This window comes from Marmota monax, unplaced genomic scaffold (assembly GCF_021218885.2).
Source record: "Marmota monax isolate L192 unplaced genomic scaffold, Marmota_monax_Labrador192_F-V1.1 WCK01_AAM20220418_F8-fsc00101, whole genome shotgun sequence".
Classification (NCBI taxonomy): Eukaryota; Metazoa; Chordata; class Mammalia; order Rodentia; family Sciuridae; genus Marmota; species Marmota monax.
Window position 1 is genome coordinate 5773348 of NW_026692786.1, and position 15904 is coordinate 5789251.

A 15904-nucleotide genomic window follows, 5' to 3' on the forward strand; every position below is an offset into this window, starting at 1 on the left:
AATCGTGGTCTCCATGTACCCATCACACGCAGCTGAACGTTAGCAAGTTATGCCACTCCTTGTTTATCTCGCTTCCTGGCCTCTGCAGACACTCAAAATGAAATGACAAGGCCTCAAGCGGCACATATCTCAGCCTGCTGGTGGCCTCCTCCCAACTCACCCCTCCTACTGGCTTCTTCCAGTTCCTCAGAACCTCAGGGTTCTCCCATCTCCAAGGCCCTTTGCACTTGCTCTGCCTCTATCAGGTCTTACTTCAAACTGGCACCTCCTCAGAGAAGCTTCCCTGGCTCCCAGCGCAGTTCCTTGCTTCACCCATTACCCTCCACTACCTCAGGTAGTTGTCTGTGTTTGTTTATTTTGTTGTTGTTGTTTTCCCCAACCTGAAGTCATGTATTGGGGTCACTTGTTTACATATTTGTGGATTGTCTTCCCTACCTGGCTATGAGCCCCAGGGACACCTTGTTCACTCCTCTCTCCAGGCCTGAGATTCAGCCCTTAGTTGGAAGGCTCAATGTCCGTTCTTTCCCTCTAGTTTGTGTTGCTAAATAAGACAGAGCCTGGGCACCTGGAAGAAGAGCAAGAGGTGACAGTTGGAGAAAGAGCTGATCTGGCTCCAGAACTTTGGTGCTGTGGCCAGACTCTCTTCTCAGCTGGGTGGGCCTCCATCCTTGAGGGCAGCTAGCAGGCAGGAGCAAGGTGCTTTGCTCTCCCTGGAGATCTGGGTGAGGCTGTGAGGTAGACTCAGTGCTGGCCAGAGAAGGGAAAGTGGGGAAGGGAGGAAGAGGGAGAAGGTCAAGAGAAGGAGGAGGAAAGGAGGTGATAAGCAAGTGAGAAAGCCACCAGCTGTGGCCTTGGAGAGCTCCCTCATTTATCCCCTGCCCTCCATCCTTGCCATTACCCTCATCAGCAAGTACACCATCCAAAAGAAGCCATAGCGTTGTAGATAGACCATGGGATGATCGTGATCCAATAATCTTTCTTTCTGTCCTGCAAAATATTTAAACATTTAAAAATTCAGGATTTAATCATAAAAATTAGGATTTCCATCTGCTCTAAAATGAGAGGGTTTGAAAATGCTGGTTGTCATCTCCATAGCAAGCTGTCCCCAGATGGGGTTTGTGTTCCCCCATCCACAACAGTCCTACCAACCTATGTGGTTTCCCCCTCAGCCTGCTCTACCCACTCATGTACTCCCTGTGAATAAGCATTTGAATTCATGAGTCCTAGTGATGTCGCTGGACCTGTCCACCATGCAGAGGAGAAAGAGACAATGTCTGAAATCCTACAGCCTGGGTTATCACCAGGAGGGTAGTTGGGACATTGAAACATGAGGATGTGCTGTCCCAAATGTACACACTGTGTGGAGGGGACTTCAGGCTAAGCCTTCAAGGCCATGCTTGATGGCTGCCTCGGTGCTCAGATTCCCCACCTCATTTGCAAGGGAAGGGTGTCCTCAGGGAGAGGTGAAGGTGCCTGGGGTGGAGGTGGCCATGAGAATAGAGGGAGTTGGTCCCTTGTGAAGACAGGGCTACCTTGTTTATAATAGTATGTGGCATCTAACACTGTGCCTGCCACAGAGGGAGTGTCTAGAAAAGGCGAGCTTTTCGTGATTCCGGAAAACTAGAGGGAAGGTGCATAGCTGTGGGTCCTGGAGTCAGGAGACCCCTCATTAGTGGTTCAGGGCCCACTGGGGCCTCAGTCTCCTCATCTATCCTCCTTTCCAACTGACATTCTGTGGATCTGAGTGGAGTCCTGGGAAATCCCCTGGAGGCAGCATAAACGGATCCTGCAGCTGTCCACCCTCTTCCCAACGGGGACTGGCTATGGGTGGGGAGACTTGGGTGGAGGGCCTCGCTCCTACAAATAAGAGGAAAAACTTGTGACTCAGGGAAAGGCAGAAGTTGAGTCAGCCAAGCCACAAGCTACGGAAAAAATGAGATTTCCTGGAGCTTTTTTTTTACTCCTCCGGTAAGAAGCTCTTTCAGAGAAAAAGCTGGCCTCCAAGCTGCGGCAACTGCAGCTTCACGAAAGCACTTCACGAGGCTCAGGAGTCTCAGCTTGGGAGTTTTGGCCACCCCATCTGTGAGAAATGCCAGGAATTTTTATTGCATTGTTTATTAGGTTCTGTCTATGTGCCAAGCACTGTGTGCTGAACACTTTATAGCATTGTGTCTCTCCCCACATTAAACCTGTTCACCCAGCTTTCAGTTTAAGAAACAAACACAAAAGTATTCAGGGGGTGAAGTTTCAAAACTAAGACAAATGTTTCAGCAAGAGAGAAAAAATGAATGGGACAAAATATTAACAATTGGTAAGTCTAGGTCAGGGGTTGGCAAACGTATTTTACGAAGGGCCAAAAAGTATTTTGGGCTTAAAAAACCAGGGTCTGTGACAACCACTCAGCTCTTATTACAGAGTAAAAGCAGTGCATAAACAAGTGGGTAACTTTTATTGAGGGACCCCGATACTTGAATTTCCTATAAAGTTCATGTGTTATGAAACATTTTTTCTTTTTTAAAAATTTTTTTTCCATCTACTTAGAAATGCAAAAACCACTCACGGGTCACACAAAAAAACAGGCCTCAGACTGATGCTTGCCAAACCCTCATCTCTGGCTGTTCATTCCTTGCAACTTTTCAGTTGGCTTGAAAAATTTCAACACAAAAAGTTGGTTGGGTGGGGGAGTTAACAGAGGTCCCACTGTTTATAACAAGCAGATCTTGAAGTTGACTCTAAATATGTTTGATTCCCAGACTACTCTCTGCTGCCTTCTTGACCAATCATAGATTGAGACCCTGAGTCTCAGAGCCATTAAAATGTGGGATTTGGGAAGATTTCTGTTGAAATGGTTAAGAAGATGAGCTTTAAAGGAGGAAATCCTGAGAAAACTGCAAAACAGATGGGAAAACTTGGATTTCAAAAGAAAATCTTGAGCAAGGAATTGCTAAAGGGGTACACTGTATTAATTTGAAATCGAGATTGCAACTACCCTCTACCAAGACCTTGAAACTGCAGAATTCTCCTCCCCCACTCACCCCGTCTTCTTGCAATGTCAACATTCATTCCTTTCTGTGTGTGCTTGTCCTGTGTTTATCATTGTAACTGTCTGCACATCCTTTTCATGTTTGTGGCCATTTCCCATCATGAATTTCCCCCTTGAGGCTCTAACCAGGTCAGAGGGGGGAACAAGAAAACAGAAAAGAATGCTTTTTGAAAAATGCCCCAGATGGATGAAATAAACATTGCAGGAAACTATGACCTTCAGAGTGTATTAGACACATCTAATTTCTCAAATAGAGGGATCTTTGACAGCACTGGTTTGACCAAATTCCACCTGGGTTATTCATTCATTCAAGAAATGGTCACTGTGCCTCTTGGTGCCTCTGCCTAAGTAGTAGATGAATGAGGCCATCTCTGTCCTTGGGTAGGAAGTTCACAGTTGAATAGGGGCAAACCCATCAACACATATCTACCCATAAGAAGCAACAGCCTATTACAGTTTGGATGTGAAGTGTCCCCCAAATGCTCCTGTGTTAATGAAGGAGGTAAAATTATTAGTTTGTGAAAATTCTATTCTAATCAGTGATTAGTTTGTTTGATGGAATTAATGATTTGAGTGGATTGCTGGGGTGGTGACTGTAGGCAGGTGGGCATGGCTAGAGGAAGTAGATCACTGGGGAGGGGTGTGCCTTGGGGATTATATATTTTGTCCCTGGTTCCTGTGCTGTGTGACTGCTTCCTGGCTACCAGGAGGTGAGCATGCCTGGCCATGATGTCCACCATGCTGTTCTGTCTCATCTTGGGTCCAGAAGCAATGGAGTTGGCCAACCATGGTCCAAACCTCTGAAATCATGAGCTCAAAATAAACTTTTCCTCCACTAAGTTGTTTTTGTCAGTTACTTTGATTATATCCATGGAAAAGTGACTAACAAAGAGCTTGTTCTGAGTAGAGGGCAGGGATCCTCTCAGAAGAGATCTGTCCTGGTTGGATAATACATCTTAGAGAATCACACCAGCATTGGAGAGACAATCAGGGGTACCTGGCTGGCAAAGAGCTCCTAACCTGTTATATCTAAAGAAAGAACAAGGATTGTAGGGGCCAGGCACAAGCAAGTTCAGGAGAGAAAAAGGCTCAGCACACAGTGGGTGTGAGGGCCAGGAGAAGTTTTCTAGTCGAGAAATGGTGCTGGGTTGGCTGTCAAAAGGCTTCAAAGGACAGGGATGGGTGATATTTTATTTTAAGTTGCTTGCTGAATTTCTTAGGGAATGCCTAGCATTTGGGCTATTAACCCTAAGATTTCATGAATTCGTTCCATTGCTGGTGAGAGCATGAACTATTACTTCTTTGGAGGGCAACATGGCAATACATATTACATTATATACACAGACCCAAGGCTGGGTCTATAGCTCAGCTGGTAGGCTGCTTGCCTTGCATGCACAAGGCCCTAGGTTTGATCCCCAGCACCATAAATAAATAAATACACAGACCCTTCTGTCCAGCTACTCCACTTCTAGGAATGTACTCTTAAACATGTATACATTCATTCATTGCAGAGCATTGCTTACAGGAGAGAGACAACCCAAATAACCATTAATGGGAAATGGTTAAATAAATAATGGCACATCTATACAGTGAAATGGTTTACCATCGTTAACTAAAGAAAGGAGTCTTTATGTCCTGATGTGAAAGAATTTCTAAGATATTGAATAAAAAAGTAAGCTACGTTAATGTATGTCTGTGTGTGTGTGTGTGTGTGTATTTCTGCAAATAAAATATTGCTGGCAGAATTCTCAAGAAGTGGGTAATAGTTCTTTCTCTGGGATGGAAAAGGAGTGACCTGGGCTATGAGTAGGAGATTCACATTTCACTGTATACCTCTGTGGTTTTCGTGACCTAGCTTATTACACAGAATAGGATTAATCTGGGTAATCGATAGGCTGTTATGAAAATGACGGGGTGAAACTTTTAAGGCTAGGTCACGAAAGACATTGTTCTTCTGCCTTGTTCTCCTGGCTCTGAGGGGAACCTGTGGCTTGGTCATGAGGATGGACCAGCAGCCCTAAAGAGAGGCCCACATGGGAGAAACTCAGGTCTCCTGCCAATGGCCAGTGCCAAGTTGTCAGCTAAGTGAGTGGACCACCTTAGAAGATCATCCAGCCCCAGAAAGCCCTGAGTGACTGCCACCCAAGCCAACATCTTAACTACAACCTTATGAGATACCCTGTGGTAGAGCCATCCAGCTATGCCACTCCCAAGTTTCTGATCCACAGAAATCATGTGCTATTATAAATGCTTATTATTCCACGTCACTAAATTTTAAGGTAATTTGTCAGGCATCAACAGATACTAATACATCTTTTTCTATCTCCTCATGGTCTCCTCTGTCCCCCATTGTTATACCCCTTTTGCATTTGTATATGTTTAAATAATGCTGCTACTGTTCATAGTAATTATAATATTAATCTGATACATATTATGACCTTGCGTGATTGAAATTTGAGAATATTACATCTGGGTAGATGTGGGGTGAAGAGATGGGACCCACTGAAGGAGCAATGATCCCTGGTTTAGCTAAGGAGGGATTCCACCTAACTAGTAAAAGAAATGGGGGAGTAACTTCCAGATCTGTGGGTTGGAGGGCACCTGTGCAGGTCTCCCAAAGGCCTTAGGTACAATTTTAAACTAGCTGCTTGCAGGCCCATAGACCCCTTTTTGTTTGGCCAGCACAGTGGATTTTCAAAACTGAACTTGACACTCATCAGATTTGCTGAAATTGTAAATATTGGTGATACCAAGCGTTGACACAGAGCAACTCCAATACATTGCTGGAGAACATATAAATTGACAATTGCACTGGAAATCCATTTGGTAGTGTCCACTAAACCTAAACACACACTGTCTTATGGCCCATAAATTCTGCTCCTAAGAGTAGGAATCCAAGAGAAGAAGGTCACATGTTCAGCACAATACATTTGCAAGATTGTCCATAAAACCTTATTCACAGTATCTAAATTAAACCCAACTCAAATGTTCACCAGTAATATAATGGGTAACTAAATAACTGTGTATTCATACAGCACATGCCCTTTCTAAGTCAAAAGAGTACTGTTACACAAAAGAACATGAATGAATCTCACTGACCGAATGTTGAACAAAAGAAGCCAGATGTATAGTACTTGCTGGACTAATTGAAATACAAAACTGCAAAACTAATCTATGGCGATAGATATCAGAATAGCAGTTTCCTCAGAAGTGGGGTGTATTGATTGGGAAAGGAGGAGCTCTATAGGGGGCTAAAATGCTTTTATTTATTTATTGATTGATTTGGTGATGACTTCATGTGTGTATGCTTAGTAAAAGTGTATAAAACTGTACACTTAAGATTTGTGTACAGTATGTTATACCTCAATAAAATAAAAGTACCCCTCACCAAATCTGAGCTTGAGTGCTATTAAAGGGCACACTCATCCCATCTCCCCATGGTTCCCTCTGTCCCACATTGTCACACCCCTTGACTGCCTGGCCTGGGGTCTCTGAAGGTAGTTTCCATTTCCTGAAGGAGGTACCTTGTATGATGTTTCCTCTTTTCCCCGAACTGGGGCCTGTGTGTTTTCCCCTAAGAATCCCTGGAGTCTGGGCTAGGGTCAGAGAAGGGTATATACCATTACTGGGATTTTCTCCCCCACACGATGCCCAGTCCCCTGACTGGCAGCAGGTGTGAAAATTCAGCCCCTCGCCCAGCTGTGGAAGCATGGCTGACTGCCTTTCTGGATCCATGCCCAAGTTCATGCCAAGGCCCTACTTTTCGCAGGCTGCTCCCAGTCAGGGTCTGAGCATGGCAGGGAGCTAATTCTGGTGCACTGGCATCTATGAACAACCATTGGCCTGGATAATAAACTCTTAGAATTGTACTGCAGTTTGAGACTTTTCCTACAGAATTCTTCCTTCCTCCTCTCTTTCCAGATTTCAGACTGGCATGGTATGAATGTACTATGTATACTCTTAATATCCAGATAGATAATATCTGAAGCCTCTCCTCATATTTTCTGGCTACTTTGTCCCTCAACAGTGTCCCTCCATAAATCTTCTGCATGTCTGATCCTGTCTGCTTCGTGAGTGACCCACCCAGGACACAGAAGTACCTTTCCCCACCTCTCAAGACCTCAATCTTGAGACACCTTCAACTCTCTATATACTCTACCTCTGCTCTTCCCTCCCTTTGCTTTCTGTCTCCCAAACCCTCATTTCTCTCCCTTTCTCCAACTGAGGTGACGGAAGAGCTTTAGTTCACCATTGCTTCACACATTAGGGGAATTTTTTCCAGAGAGGAAAGCAATCATCTCCTTGATGTATTTAAAATTTAAAAAATGAATATTATTTAAAAATGAATACTAGAATCTGTCAGACTGTTCCTTAAAAAACAAACAAAAAAGAATATCATGGGGCCAGGGTTGTAGCTTAGTGACTGAGCATTTGCCTTGCATGTGTGAGGCACTGGGTTCGAGCCTCAGCATCACATAAAAATAAGTAAATAAAATAAAGGTATTGTGTCCAACTACATCTAAAAAATAAATATTTTAAAATAAATAAATAAATAAAACAAAGATATTGTGTCCACTTGCAACTAAAAAAAAAAAGAAATAAAAAAAAGGAATATCAGCTTTTTAGCCAGAGAAGTTGGGGTTTGTGGGGGGTGCGCAATCTCACTTCTGAAGTTTGACAGCTTACTGTGTTTGGGGAAATTGTAATAGGAGTGGTAAAAAGGAGATTTTGGGTGCTGGCCAAAGTGAAGTAAACCTCCTGAAATATACTTATATATTTCATGATTATGACTAAAAACTCTTGGCCCAAAAATTTAAAAAGTAACCATCCAAGGACTCTGAAAAATACAAGGCTCAGAATTGGATATGGAACACAATATTCAAAATATCTAGGACACAATCCAAAGTTACTGAACATATAAGGACCCAGGAAAATGTGACTAATTCGTAAGGAAAAAACAATCAACCGATGCCAACCCCAAGATGACCCAAATGTTGGAAGTACCAAGCACTTTTCAGCAACTATATTTTTTTTTGCCATTTTTCATAGGTTAAAAGAAAAACACCAGAAATGAATGGAAAGTCCTCAAATCTCATCCTCTACCTTAAGAAATGAAAAAACAAGAGCAAATGAAGCCCAAATCAATCAAAAGATAGGAAATAATAATAATAATAATAATAATAATAATAAAAACAAGAACAAAATGAGTAAAATTGGAAAATTTTAAAAATTGGACAAATCCAAAATGAGTTTTGTTGAAAAGGTCAATAAACTTGATATGCTCAGACAAATGGAGAAAATGGAAGGATACACAAATGACCAATATCAGAATGCAAGAGGGAATATCACTGCAGACCTATAGACATTAATAAGATGGTAAGGGAATCTTATCTATGCCCACAAAACTGCCAGTGTAGATGATAAAGACCAATTTCTTGAAAAACACAAGCTAAAATTTACTTAAGAAAAGGACCAGGAAATGTGGCACACGCCTATAGTCCCAGCTACAGGGAGGCTGAGGCAAGAAGATTGCAAGTTCAAGGCTGGCTTCAGCAACTTAGACCCTGTCTTAAAATTAAATATATAAATAAATAATGGCTAGGGGTGTAGCTCAGTGGTGGAGTACTTGCTTAGCATGTACAAGGCCCTGTGTTCAACCCTCAGGATACACACTTGCACGTACCCCCGCCCCCCCACACACAAATATAACCTGAAAACTACTACAACTGTTAAAAAAAAATTTACTTTGTAGTCAATAACTTTCCAATAGAGAAAATTCCATAATGCCAGATGGCGACAGTAATGATGTCAGTCACCAAATGCAAAAATACAAAAAGGAAATATAATACGAATCCCACGAAATTTCTTTCAGAAAATTTTATAAGACCAGAATATTCTAATACCATAAATAGAAAAGGATAGTATAAGAGCACTACAGAAAAATATCCCTCATCAATATAGATATAAAACACTCAACAGAATATTAGCATCCAATATTCTGCGATATATTTTTTTAAAAAATAAGAACACATTAAGACCAAGTAGGACTCATCCCAGGAATTCAAAGCAGATTCAACATTAAAATAAGCAATCAATGTAATTCACTGTATTGATAGACTAAACATTGTTCTAGAAATCCTAGCTAGTATAAGAAGCAAGAAAAATAAACAAAAGGCATACAAATTGAAAAGAAAAATAAATCTTTCTCTGTTCTTTTATGACGTGAGAGTCTGCATAGAAAAATCTCAAAGTATCTACATCTCCCAGAACTAATAAGTGAGCTTAGAGAGCTCACAGGATTAAGATCCATATGCAAACATCAGTTATATTTCGATATACTAGCAATGAAAAACTGGGAATCAAAAATTTTAAAACAGTACAATTTACAAGATGAAATGCTTTGATATACCTAATAAAATACACTCTGGGTTTGTATGCTGAAAACTACAAAACATTGATAAAAGATATCAAAGAAGAGCTAAATAAATGAAGAGCTATAATACATTTATGGATTAGAAGACTCAATATTGCTAAAATTTATATGCTCTCCAACTTCATCTGTACATTCAATAAAATTTAACAATCAATCAAAGTTCCAGAAAATATTTTCCTAAATATTATCGACCAGTTAATTCTAAAATTAACACAAAAAGACAAAGGAAGTAGAATCATTAAAACATGTCAAAAAAGAACAAAGGTAGAGTACTCATACTACTTTTGTTGTAAAGCCGTAGTTATAGAAACAGTGTGGTATTGCCAAAAAACATACACACATCTATCAATAGAACAGGACAGAGACCAAAGACACATGAATATGATCAATTAACTTTAACAAGGGCGCACGTACTATTAATGGAGGAAGGACAGTATTTTTAACAAATGGTTTTGTAATAATTAATTGCATGTGCAGATGCAAAGAAGTGAACCTTGACCTATTATGTCATACCTTATACAAAAATTAGCTCTAAATGGCCAGGTGCATAGTGCATGCCTGGAATCCTAGCAGCTCAGGGGAAGGAGGCAGGATTGTGAGTCCAAGTCAGTTCCAGCAAAAGCAAGGCACTGAGCAACTCAGTGAGACCCTGTCTCTAAATAAATAAAAAATAGGGCTGGGGATGTGGCTCAATGGGTGAGTGCTCATGAGTTCAATCTCCAGTACCAAAAAACAAAACAAAACAAAACAAAAAATTATTAGCTCTATATGGATCATAAGGTGATATAGCTCAGTGGTAGAATATTTGACTCGAGTGCATGAGGCACTTGGTTCAATCCCCAACATCAAAAGAAAAAGAAACAAAAAAGATTATTGACTTAAATATAAAATATTGAATTATAAAATTTACTGGAGGAAATCTTTGTGAAACTCAGCATGGATTAAGCAAGCAAAGGGTACTTAGATAGGCACCCAAAGCACGATTCATAAAGAAGGAATAAAAAGACACATTGAACTTCATCAAAATTAAACTTTTGACCTGTGAAAAATTTACAATTAAAATAAAAGCTCCAGACTAGGAGTACCTGAAAATCACATATCTGATAAAGTGGGCTCATATCCAGAATATATAAAGAACTCTCAAAACTCAACAAAAAGGGAACAAGCAGACCGGTTTTAAAAGCAGGTTAAGTATCCCAGTAGAGACTTCACCAAAGAAGTTATATGAATAGCAAATAAGGAAACATAGAAAGGTGTTCAACATCACTAGACATTATAGAAATGCCAACTAAAACCACATGAGACCTTACTACTATACCTAACTAAACGGGTTTTTAAAAAACAAAACAAAACAAGAATATCATGTATGGGTGAATATGCAGAGCAATTGAAACTATCTCTACCAGTAATGCAAAATGGTACAAGTGCTTGAGAAATAGGCCATGTCTTATAAAAAGTAAATATATACTCCCCATATGACCCAGAACTGTCAATCGTAGTTATTTACTCGAGAGAAATAAAAAAAAGTTTGTTCACACAAAATTCTGTTAACAGATGCTTATATAACAGATTTATTCATAAAATCGAAAAATTGGAAATGACCCAAATGTCCTGTACGTGGTGAATGGATGAACAAAATAGACTCTATCCATACAATGAAATGAAAAAGACCTCGGCGAGAGCAAGGAACAAATTACTGGGTGACCGAGCAACAAGGATCAATCTCATACATCATGCTAAAAGAAAGACACCAGACCCCAAGGGCTGCATACGCTATGTTTATGTTTAAATGACATTCTTCATGGAAAGATGGAGGACGTCACTGAGGTTGCCTCTGGTCAGGAAAGGGAAGCTACAGAGGGTGACACAGGGAGAGTTTGGAGAATGATGGAAACTGTAGCCATTTAAAATTTATTCTTTTCTTTCAAGGTTTGATACTTTCAGTCTATGATATAAACTGACGATAGAGAGATGATGGGGAAAAGAACACACAAAATTTATTACATGCCTAAGGCAAAGAGGGATAAGATAGCTGACCCCTGTAGAGAGCTTGAAGGGACAGGGTCTTGGGCTTCTGGGGCCAAGGGAGATGGCCAGGCCTACAGGAGAGGGCATGTAAACCACAAGTAAGGCTTGTCTTGTTATGCAGATGAAGTCTCCCAGATAAGACCCACTTTTAGCAATCTGTGTCAGCTGGCAGACACTCAGGCCCTCAATCTCTTCTTCTGTAGAAGATCTTTCCTTGTCAGAAAGGGCTGGGGCAGATGTCAGAGAGAAAAGCCTCCGTCTGCATTTGCTATTTATTAATATAAATAGATTTGGATTTCTTTTTACCAAAGGACAGCTTTTCAGAGTCATTCTCATATCTGCAGAGGTCTGTGGTTTCTCTGAATAACCAATTTGAAATGTGCCACAGAAACATATTTGGAGTGGGATATTTTACTCTTCCACAAAACTTTTGTATTTTGATTGTGGCAGCGGTTACACTACTCCATGTGTTTGCCAAAACACATAGAACTACACTTTAAAAGAATATGATTTATTTCAAATTAAAAAATAAAACAAACACTAATAAAATGTCTATTTTTATTTCTGGTACTGGGGATTGAAGCCAGGGGTATTCTATCCACTGAACTACATTTCCAAGCTTTTTTTATTTTTTGTTTTGAGACAGGTCTCACTATGTTGCGGAGGCTCACCTCAAACTTGTGAGCCCCTTGTCTTAGCCTCCCATGTCACTGGGATTACAGGCATGAGCCACCACTCCTGGCTAAAATGTACTTTTTGTAATTAAAAGTTTCATAGCTTATACTGTAATGCCAGATTCGTGGGACCCCAACAGACCTCCAGGAGCCGAATCTGATGCAATCACACTAGAGTCTTTATTGCAAGCTCAAGCCTGGACTCACAACCATTTCCAACTCAGCGGTCCAGAGGAGTGAGCCCCGGTTCTTTGTTCAGTGAGATTTTTATAGGTTTTTGGGGATACTCTATGTGTCACAAATCACACAGCAAATCATTTCATACCGCGGGAAAATCAAACAACAACTCTTAACATTGATTAGCACATTCACTGGGGGGAACAAGTTGGGGAGGGGTGATTGGTTAGTACAAGAAGAGGATTCGTTTGAACGGATTGGTTTAATCCGTGAGGAGTGTACGTGCTAAACTACATGGTTTCCCAACATGTTATCAATCACCAAGACCACTGGGGGGTCATCTGTCATCCTCCCTGTCTCATGCTGATTGGTGGTTGCTAGGGGGGTTGCTATGGGTCCTCACCTAGCCTAACTGAGTCAGGGACACCCGGGGCCACAGATCTCTCCTGTTATTTGCAGACAAACAACTCAGCAGGGTGGGTATGTGCCTAGGAGTGCTCTGTGGGTTTTTCCAAGGACAAGGGTCATGCATGCCCCCTCCCTCTGGACAGGCCTTGAGGTAGAAGCTGTTTTCAAAAATGGAGTCACATCAGTTTCTCAATACAATATTTTTTACATTCCTTTTTACATTGTTGCCTATAAATTGGGATTTGTGTGTGTGTGTGTGTGTGTGTGTGTGTGTGTGTTAGAAAAGTGTGATTGTGTTAGAATTTTAAAAGAAATACTGAAATCCAAGAGTCAGAGTTTGATGGCTGCATAGGTCTTAAAGAAGGTTTGGAAAACTTTCAAACTACCTCATTGTTTCTAGAGAAGGGAGGGGGAAAAAAGCACAATTTTCCATTGTTTGAAACTCCGCCCCATATACTCTAGGTAAAGTTCCTCCTTACATCTTCCTAGGGATTCTTCCGCTATTTTCTAAGATGCCAGGCGTCATGACTTCCCCTTCTTTCCAAAGCCACACGAGGGAATTTCCTGGCTGAGAGGACCCAGGGAGGAAGCTCGATCCCACAGCTTCCCTCCCCCCAACCTTAACAAAACTATAAATCCCCCCAAATCTCACATAACAAAAGAAATAAAACTAGGGGAGGAAAATTACACAACAGAGGCATAGAAATTACCCTACCAATGTGAGGGCCAAATTCCTGCCAAAAATCTTTCAAAAAGGGGCAACTGGAGTTAAAGAAACAAGAATGCAGGGCTGGGGATGTGGCTCAAGCAGTAGCGCGCTCGCCTGGCATGCGTGCGGCCGGGGTTCGATCCTCAGCACCACATACAAAGATGTTGTGTCCCCCGAAAACTAAAAAATAAATATTAAAAAAAAAAAAGAATGCAGAAATATGCCTGGGTTCTCAATGCTGCCTGACCCCTCCCTCACCCTCAACCCCTTAAACTGTAAAGGAGAAGAAAGACCCAGAAGACAGCACTGGGGAATATCTTCTAATTATAGGAAAGATAGGAGAATAGACGGTTATCAGTGATTTTGAGAACAGATACAGAAATGTCTTCCACACCCCTACCATCTCCAGGCTCTCTCTGGAGGTAGGAAAATCCATTGTTTTGATGTTTTCTGGCTGGAGAGCTCAGCTAGAGGGCACAGAGCACAATCATGTGGCCAGTTGCTCTAATTTTCTCTAGCCATATACAGGCATTTAGGAGACAGATGACGGCTGTCTGGCCTGAAAACAAGTCAGAACGTCTCTCTACCTCAGGCTGCACAAGACTGATTTCCATTGACTGCGGTGAAGAAGATCTAGGATCCAGAGGCAAAAGCTGTTCTCATTTTAAAGTGAGTACCAAGGGCCTTCCTGCCCACCTGTTGATGATGGGCCTCCTGATCCTCCCAGAAATATTGTGATATGAAGTAGGCACTGCATATCTGGTATTCTGGGCAGTGTGTCCAGGAGTGTCACCTAAGCGCTATTGCCCAACCCCTGTAGGTAGGAGAGGCAACAAATCTAAGTGAATGGATGATGCCAACTCTCCTTTCTTCTCCTGCCACCAGGATTGTGTTAGTAAGTTTTCTGTTACTATGATGAAATGCCTGAGATAATTAACTTAAAGGAAATAAAGGTTTATTTTGGCTCACTACTTCAGAGTTTTCAGTCTTTGGTGGCTTGGCCCTGTTGCTTTGGGCCTGTGGAGGCATAAGATATCATGGTAGGAACGTGTGGCAGAGGATGCCTGCTCTCTTTGTGGCGGATAGGAAGTAAAAGAGCAAGACAGGAAGGGTAGGGGTCCCAGTATCTCTTTTAAGGGCACACCTTCTGCTCCCAGCAGCCAAGTCAGCAAAGCTGCCTAGGTCCTTGTTGCTGGATTCAGTCTCCTATCCTCATAACAGATAAACTAAATTTTAAAAAATTAATTCACTTGTAGTTTTGGCCAAAACTGAGGAGAAGCCGCTAGCCTGTCTCTAGTGGTCCTATAGAAGTCATTAGATTTATAGAAACAGAAGACTTTGCTGGCACTTTGCTGGGTTTTGGAAGCCATTTCTCAGTTTCCATTCTCAGCAGGAAGAAACTCCAGATGAGAAAAGCAGTTATCAGGAAGTTTGCTTTTTTCATTTTAAAGGGAGCTCAGTTTCACTTCAACTAGGCCCCGCCTCCCAAATGTTCCAATACTCCCCAATATCACCATGGGCTGGGGACCTAATCTTAACACTTATTCAAACTGCAGCAAGTCCAGATGGCTTTCAGGGCTTACCCCCAAAGTCCTGTGTCAACAGAAGAAATTACACAGGAAGCTTAAACTAGCCAGTGTCAAGACTGGTCTTTGAATTACCCAAACATTCTTTTTTTTTTTAAACATAAATTATTATCAGAAATTTTATTAAGGCTTCCCCTGTTCAATGGACCCAAACATTCTTTGAAGTGTATGTGTCTCTGAAATGAAGGTGCAGTCTGCCCTCAAAGCCGGATTCAGAATCCAATTCCAGGAAAAAGAAAAAAAAAAAAATCTAGTTGCACTATGGTGATAGTTTTTCATTCTACTTCTATGAACTTTAAAATATTTACTCTAAACAAATGACAAAACAGCAAGAAAAAAAATTTCATCAAATTGAATGTGCAGTTTAAAAATAAAAAACCCAGAAAAGCCAAAAAGCAAAACAGTACCCAAAGTCTCCTCTTGACATCCTGCCCTCACCTCTCCTCTGCTCTCTTGAAGTGGCTATTTAAATCTCAGCTATTTTGTCCCAGCGGATAGGGTTTTAAAAACCTGTGGTCAGTGTCAGGCAGGACTGAGGCTTTCTGAGCTCCCTAAGGCCCAGAGGGCTGAGGACTGAATCCCCAGCTTCTTCAAGGGAGAGGCTGGCCCAACTGTGTAGATGATGGGAAGATCAAAGGCAAAGCAAGCATAGGGCTGTCTGTGCATAGGTTCTAGCTACTCTGTTATGATTTGGATGTGAGGTGTCCCCCCAAAAGCTCACGTGTGAGACGATGCAAGAAGGTTCAGAGGAGAAATAATTGGGGGTTGTGAGAGTCTTAACCCAATCAGTGAATTGATCCCCTGATAGGGATTAACTGAGTGGTAGCTGAAGTGGTAGGGTGTAGC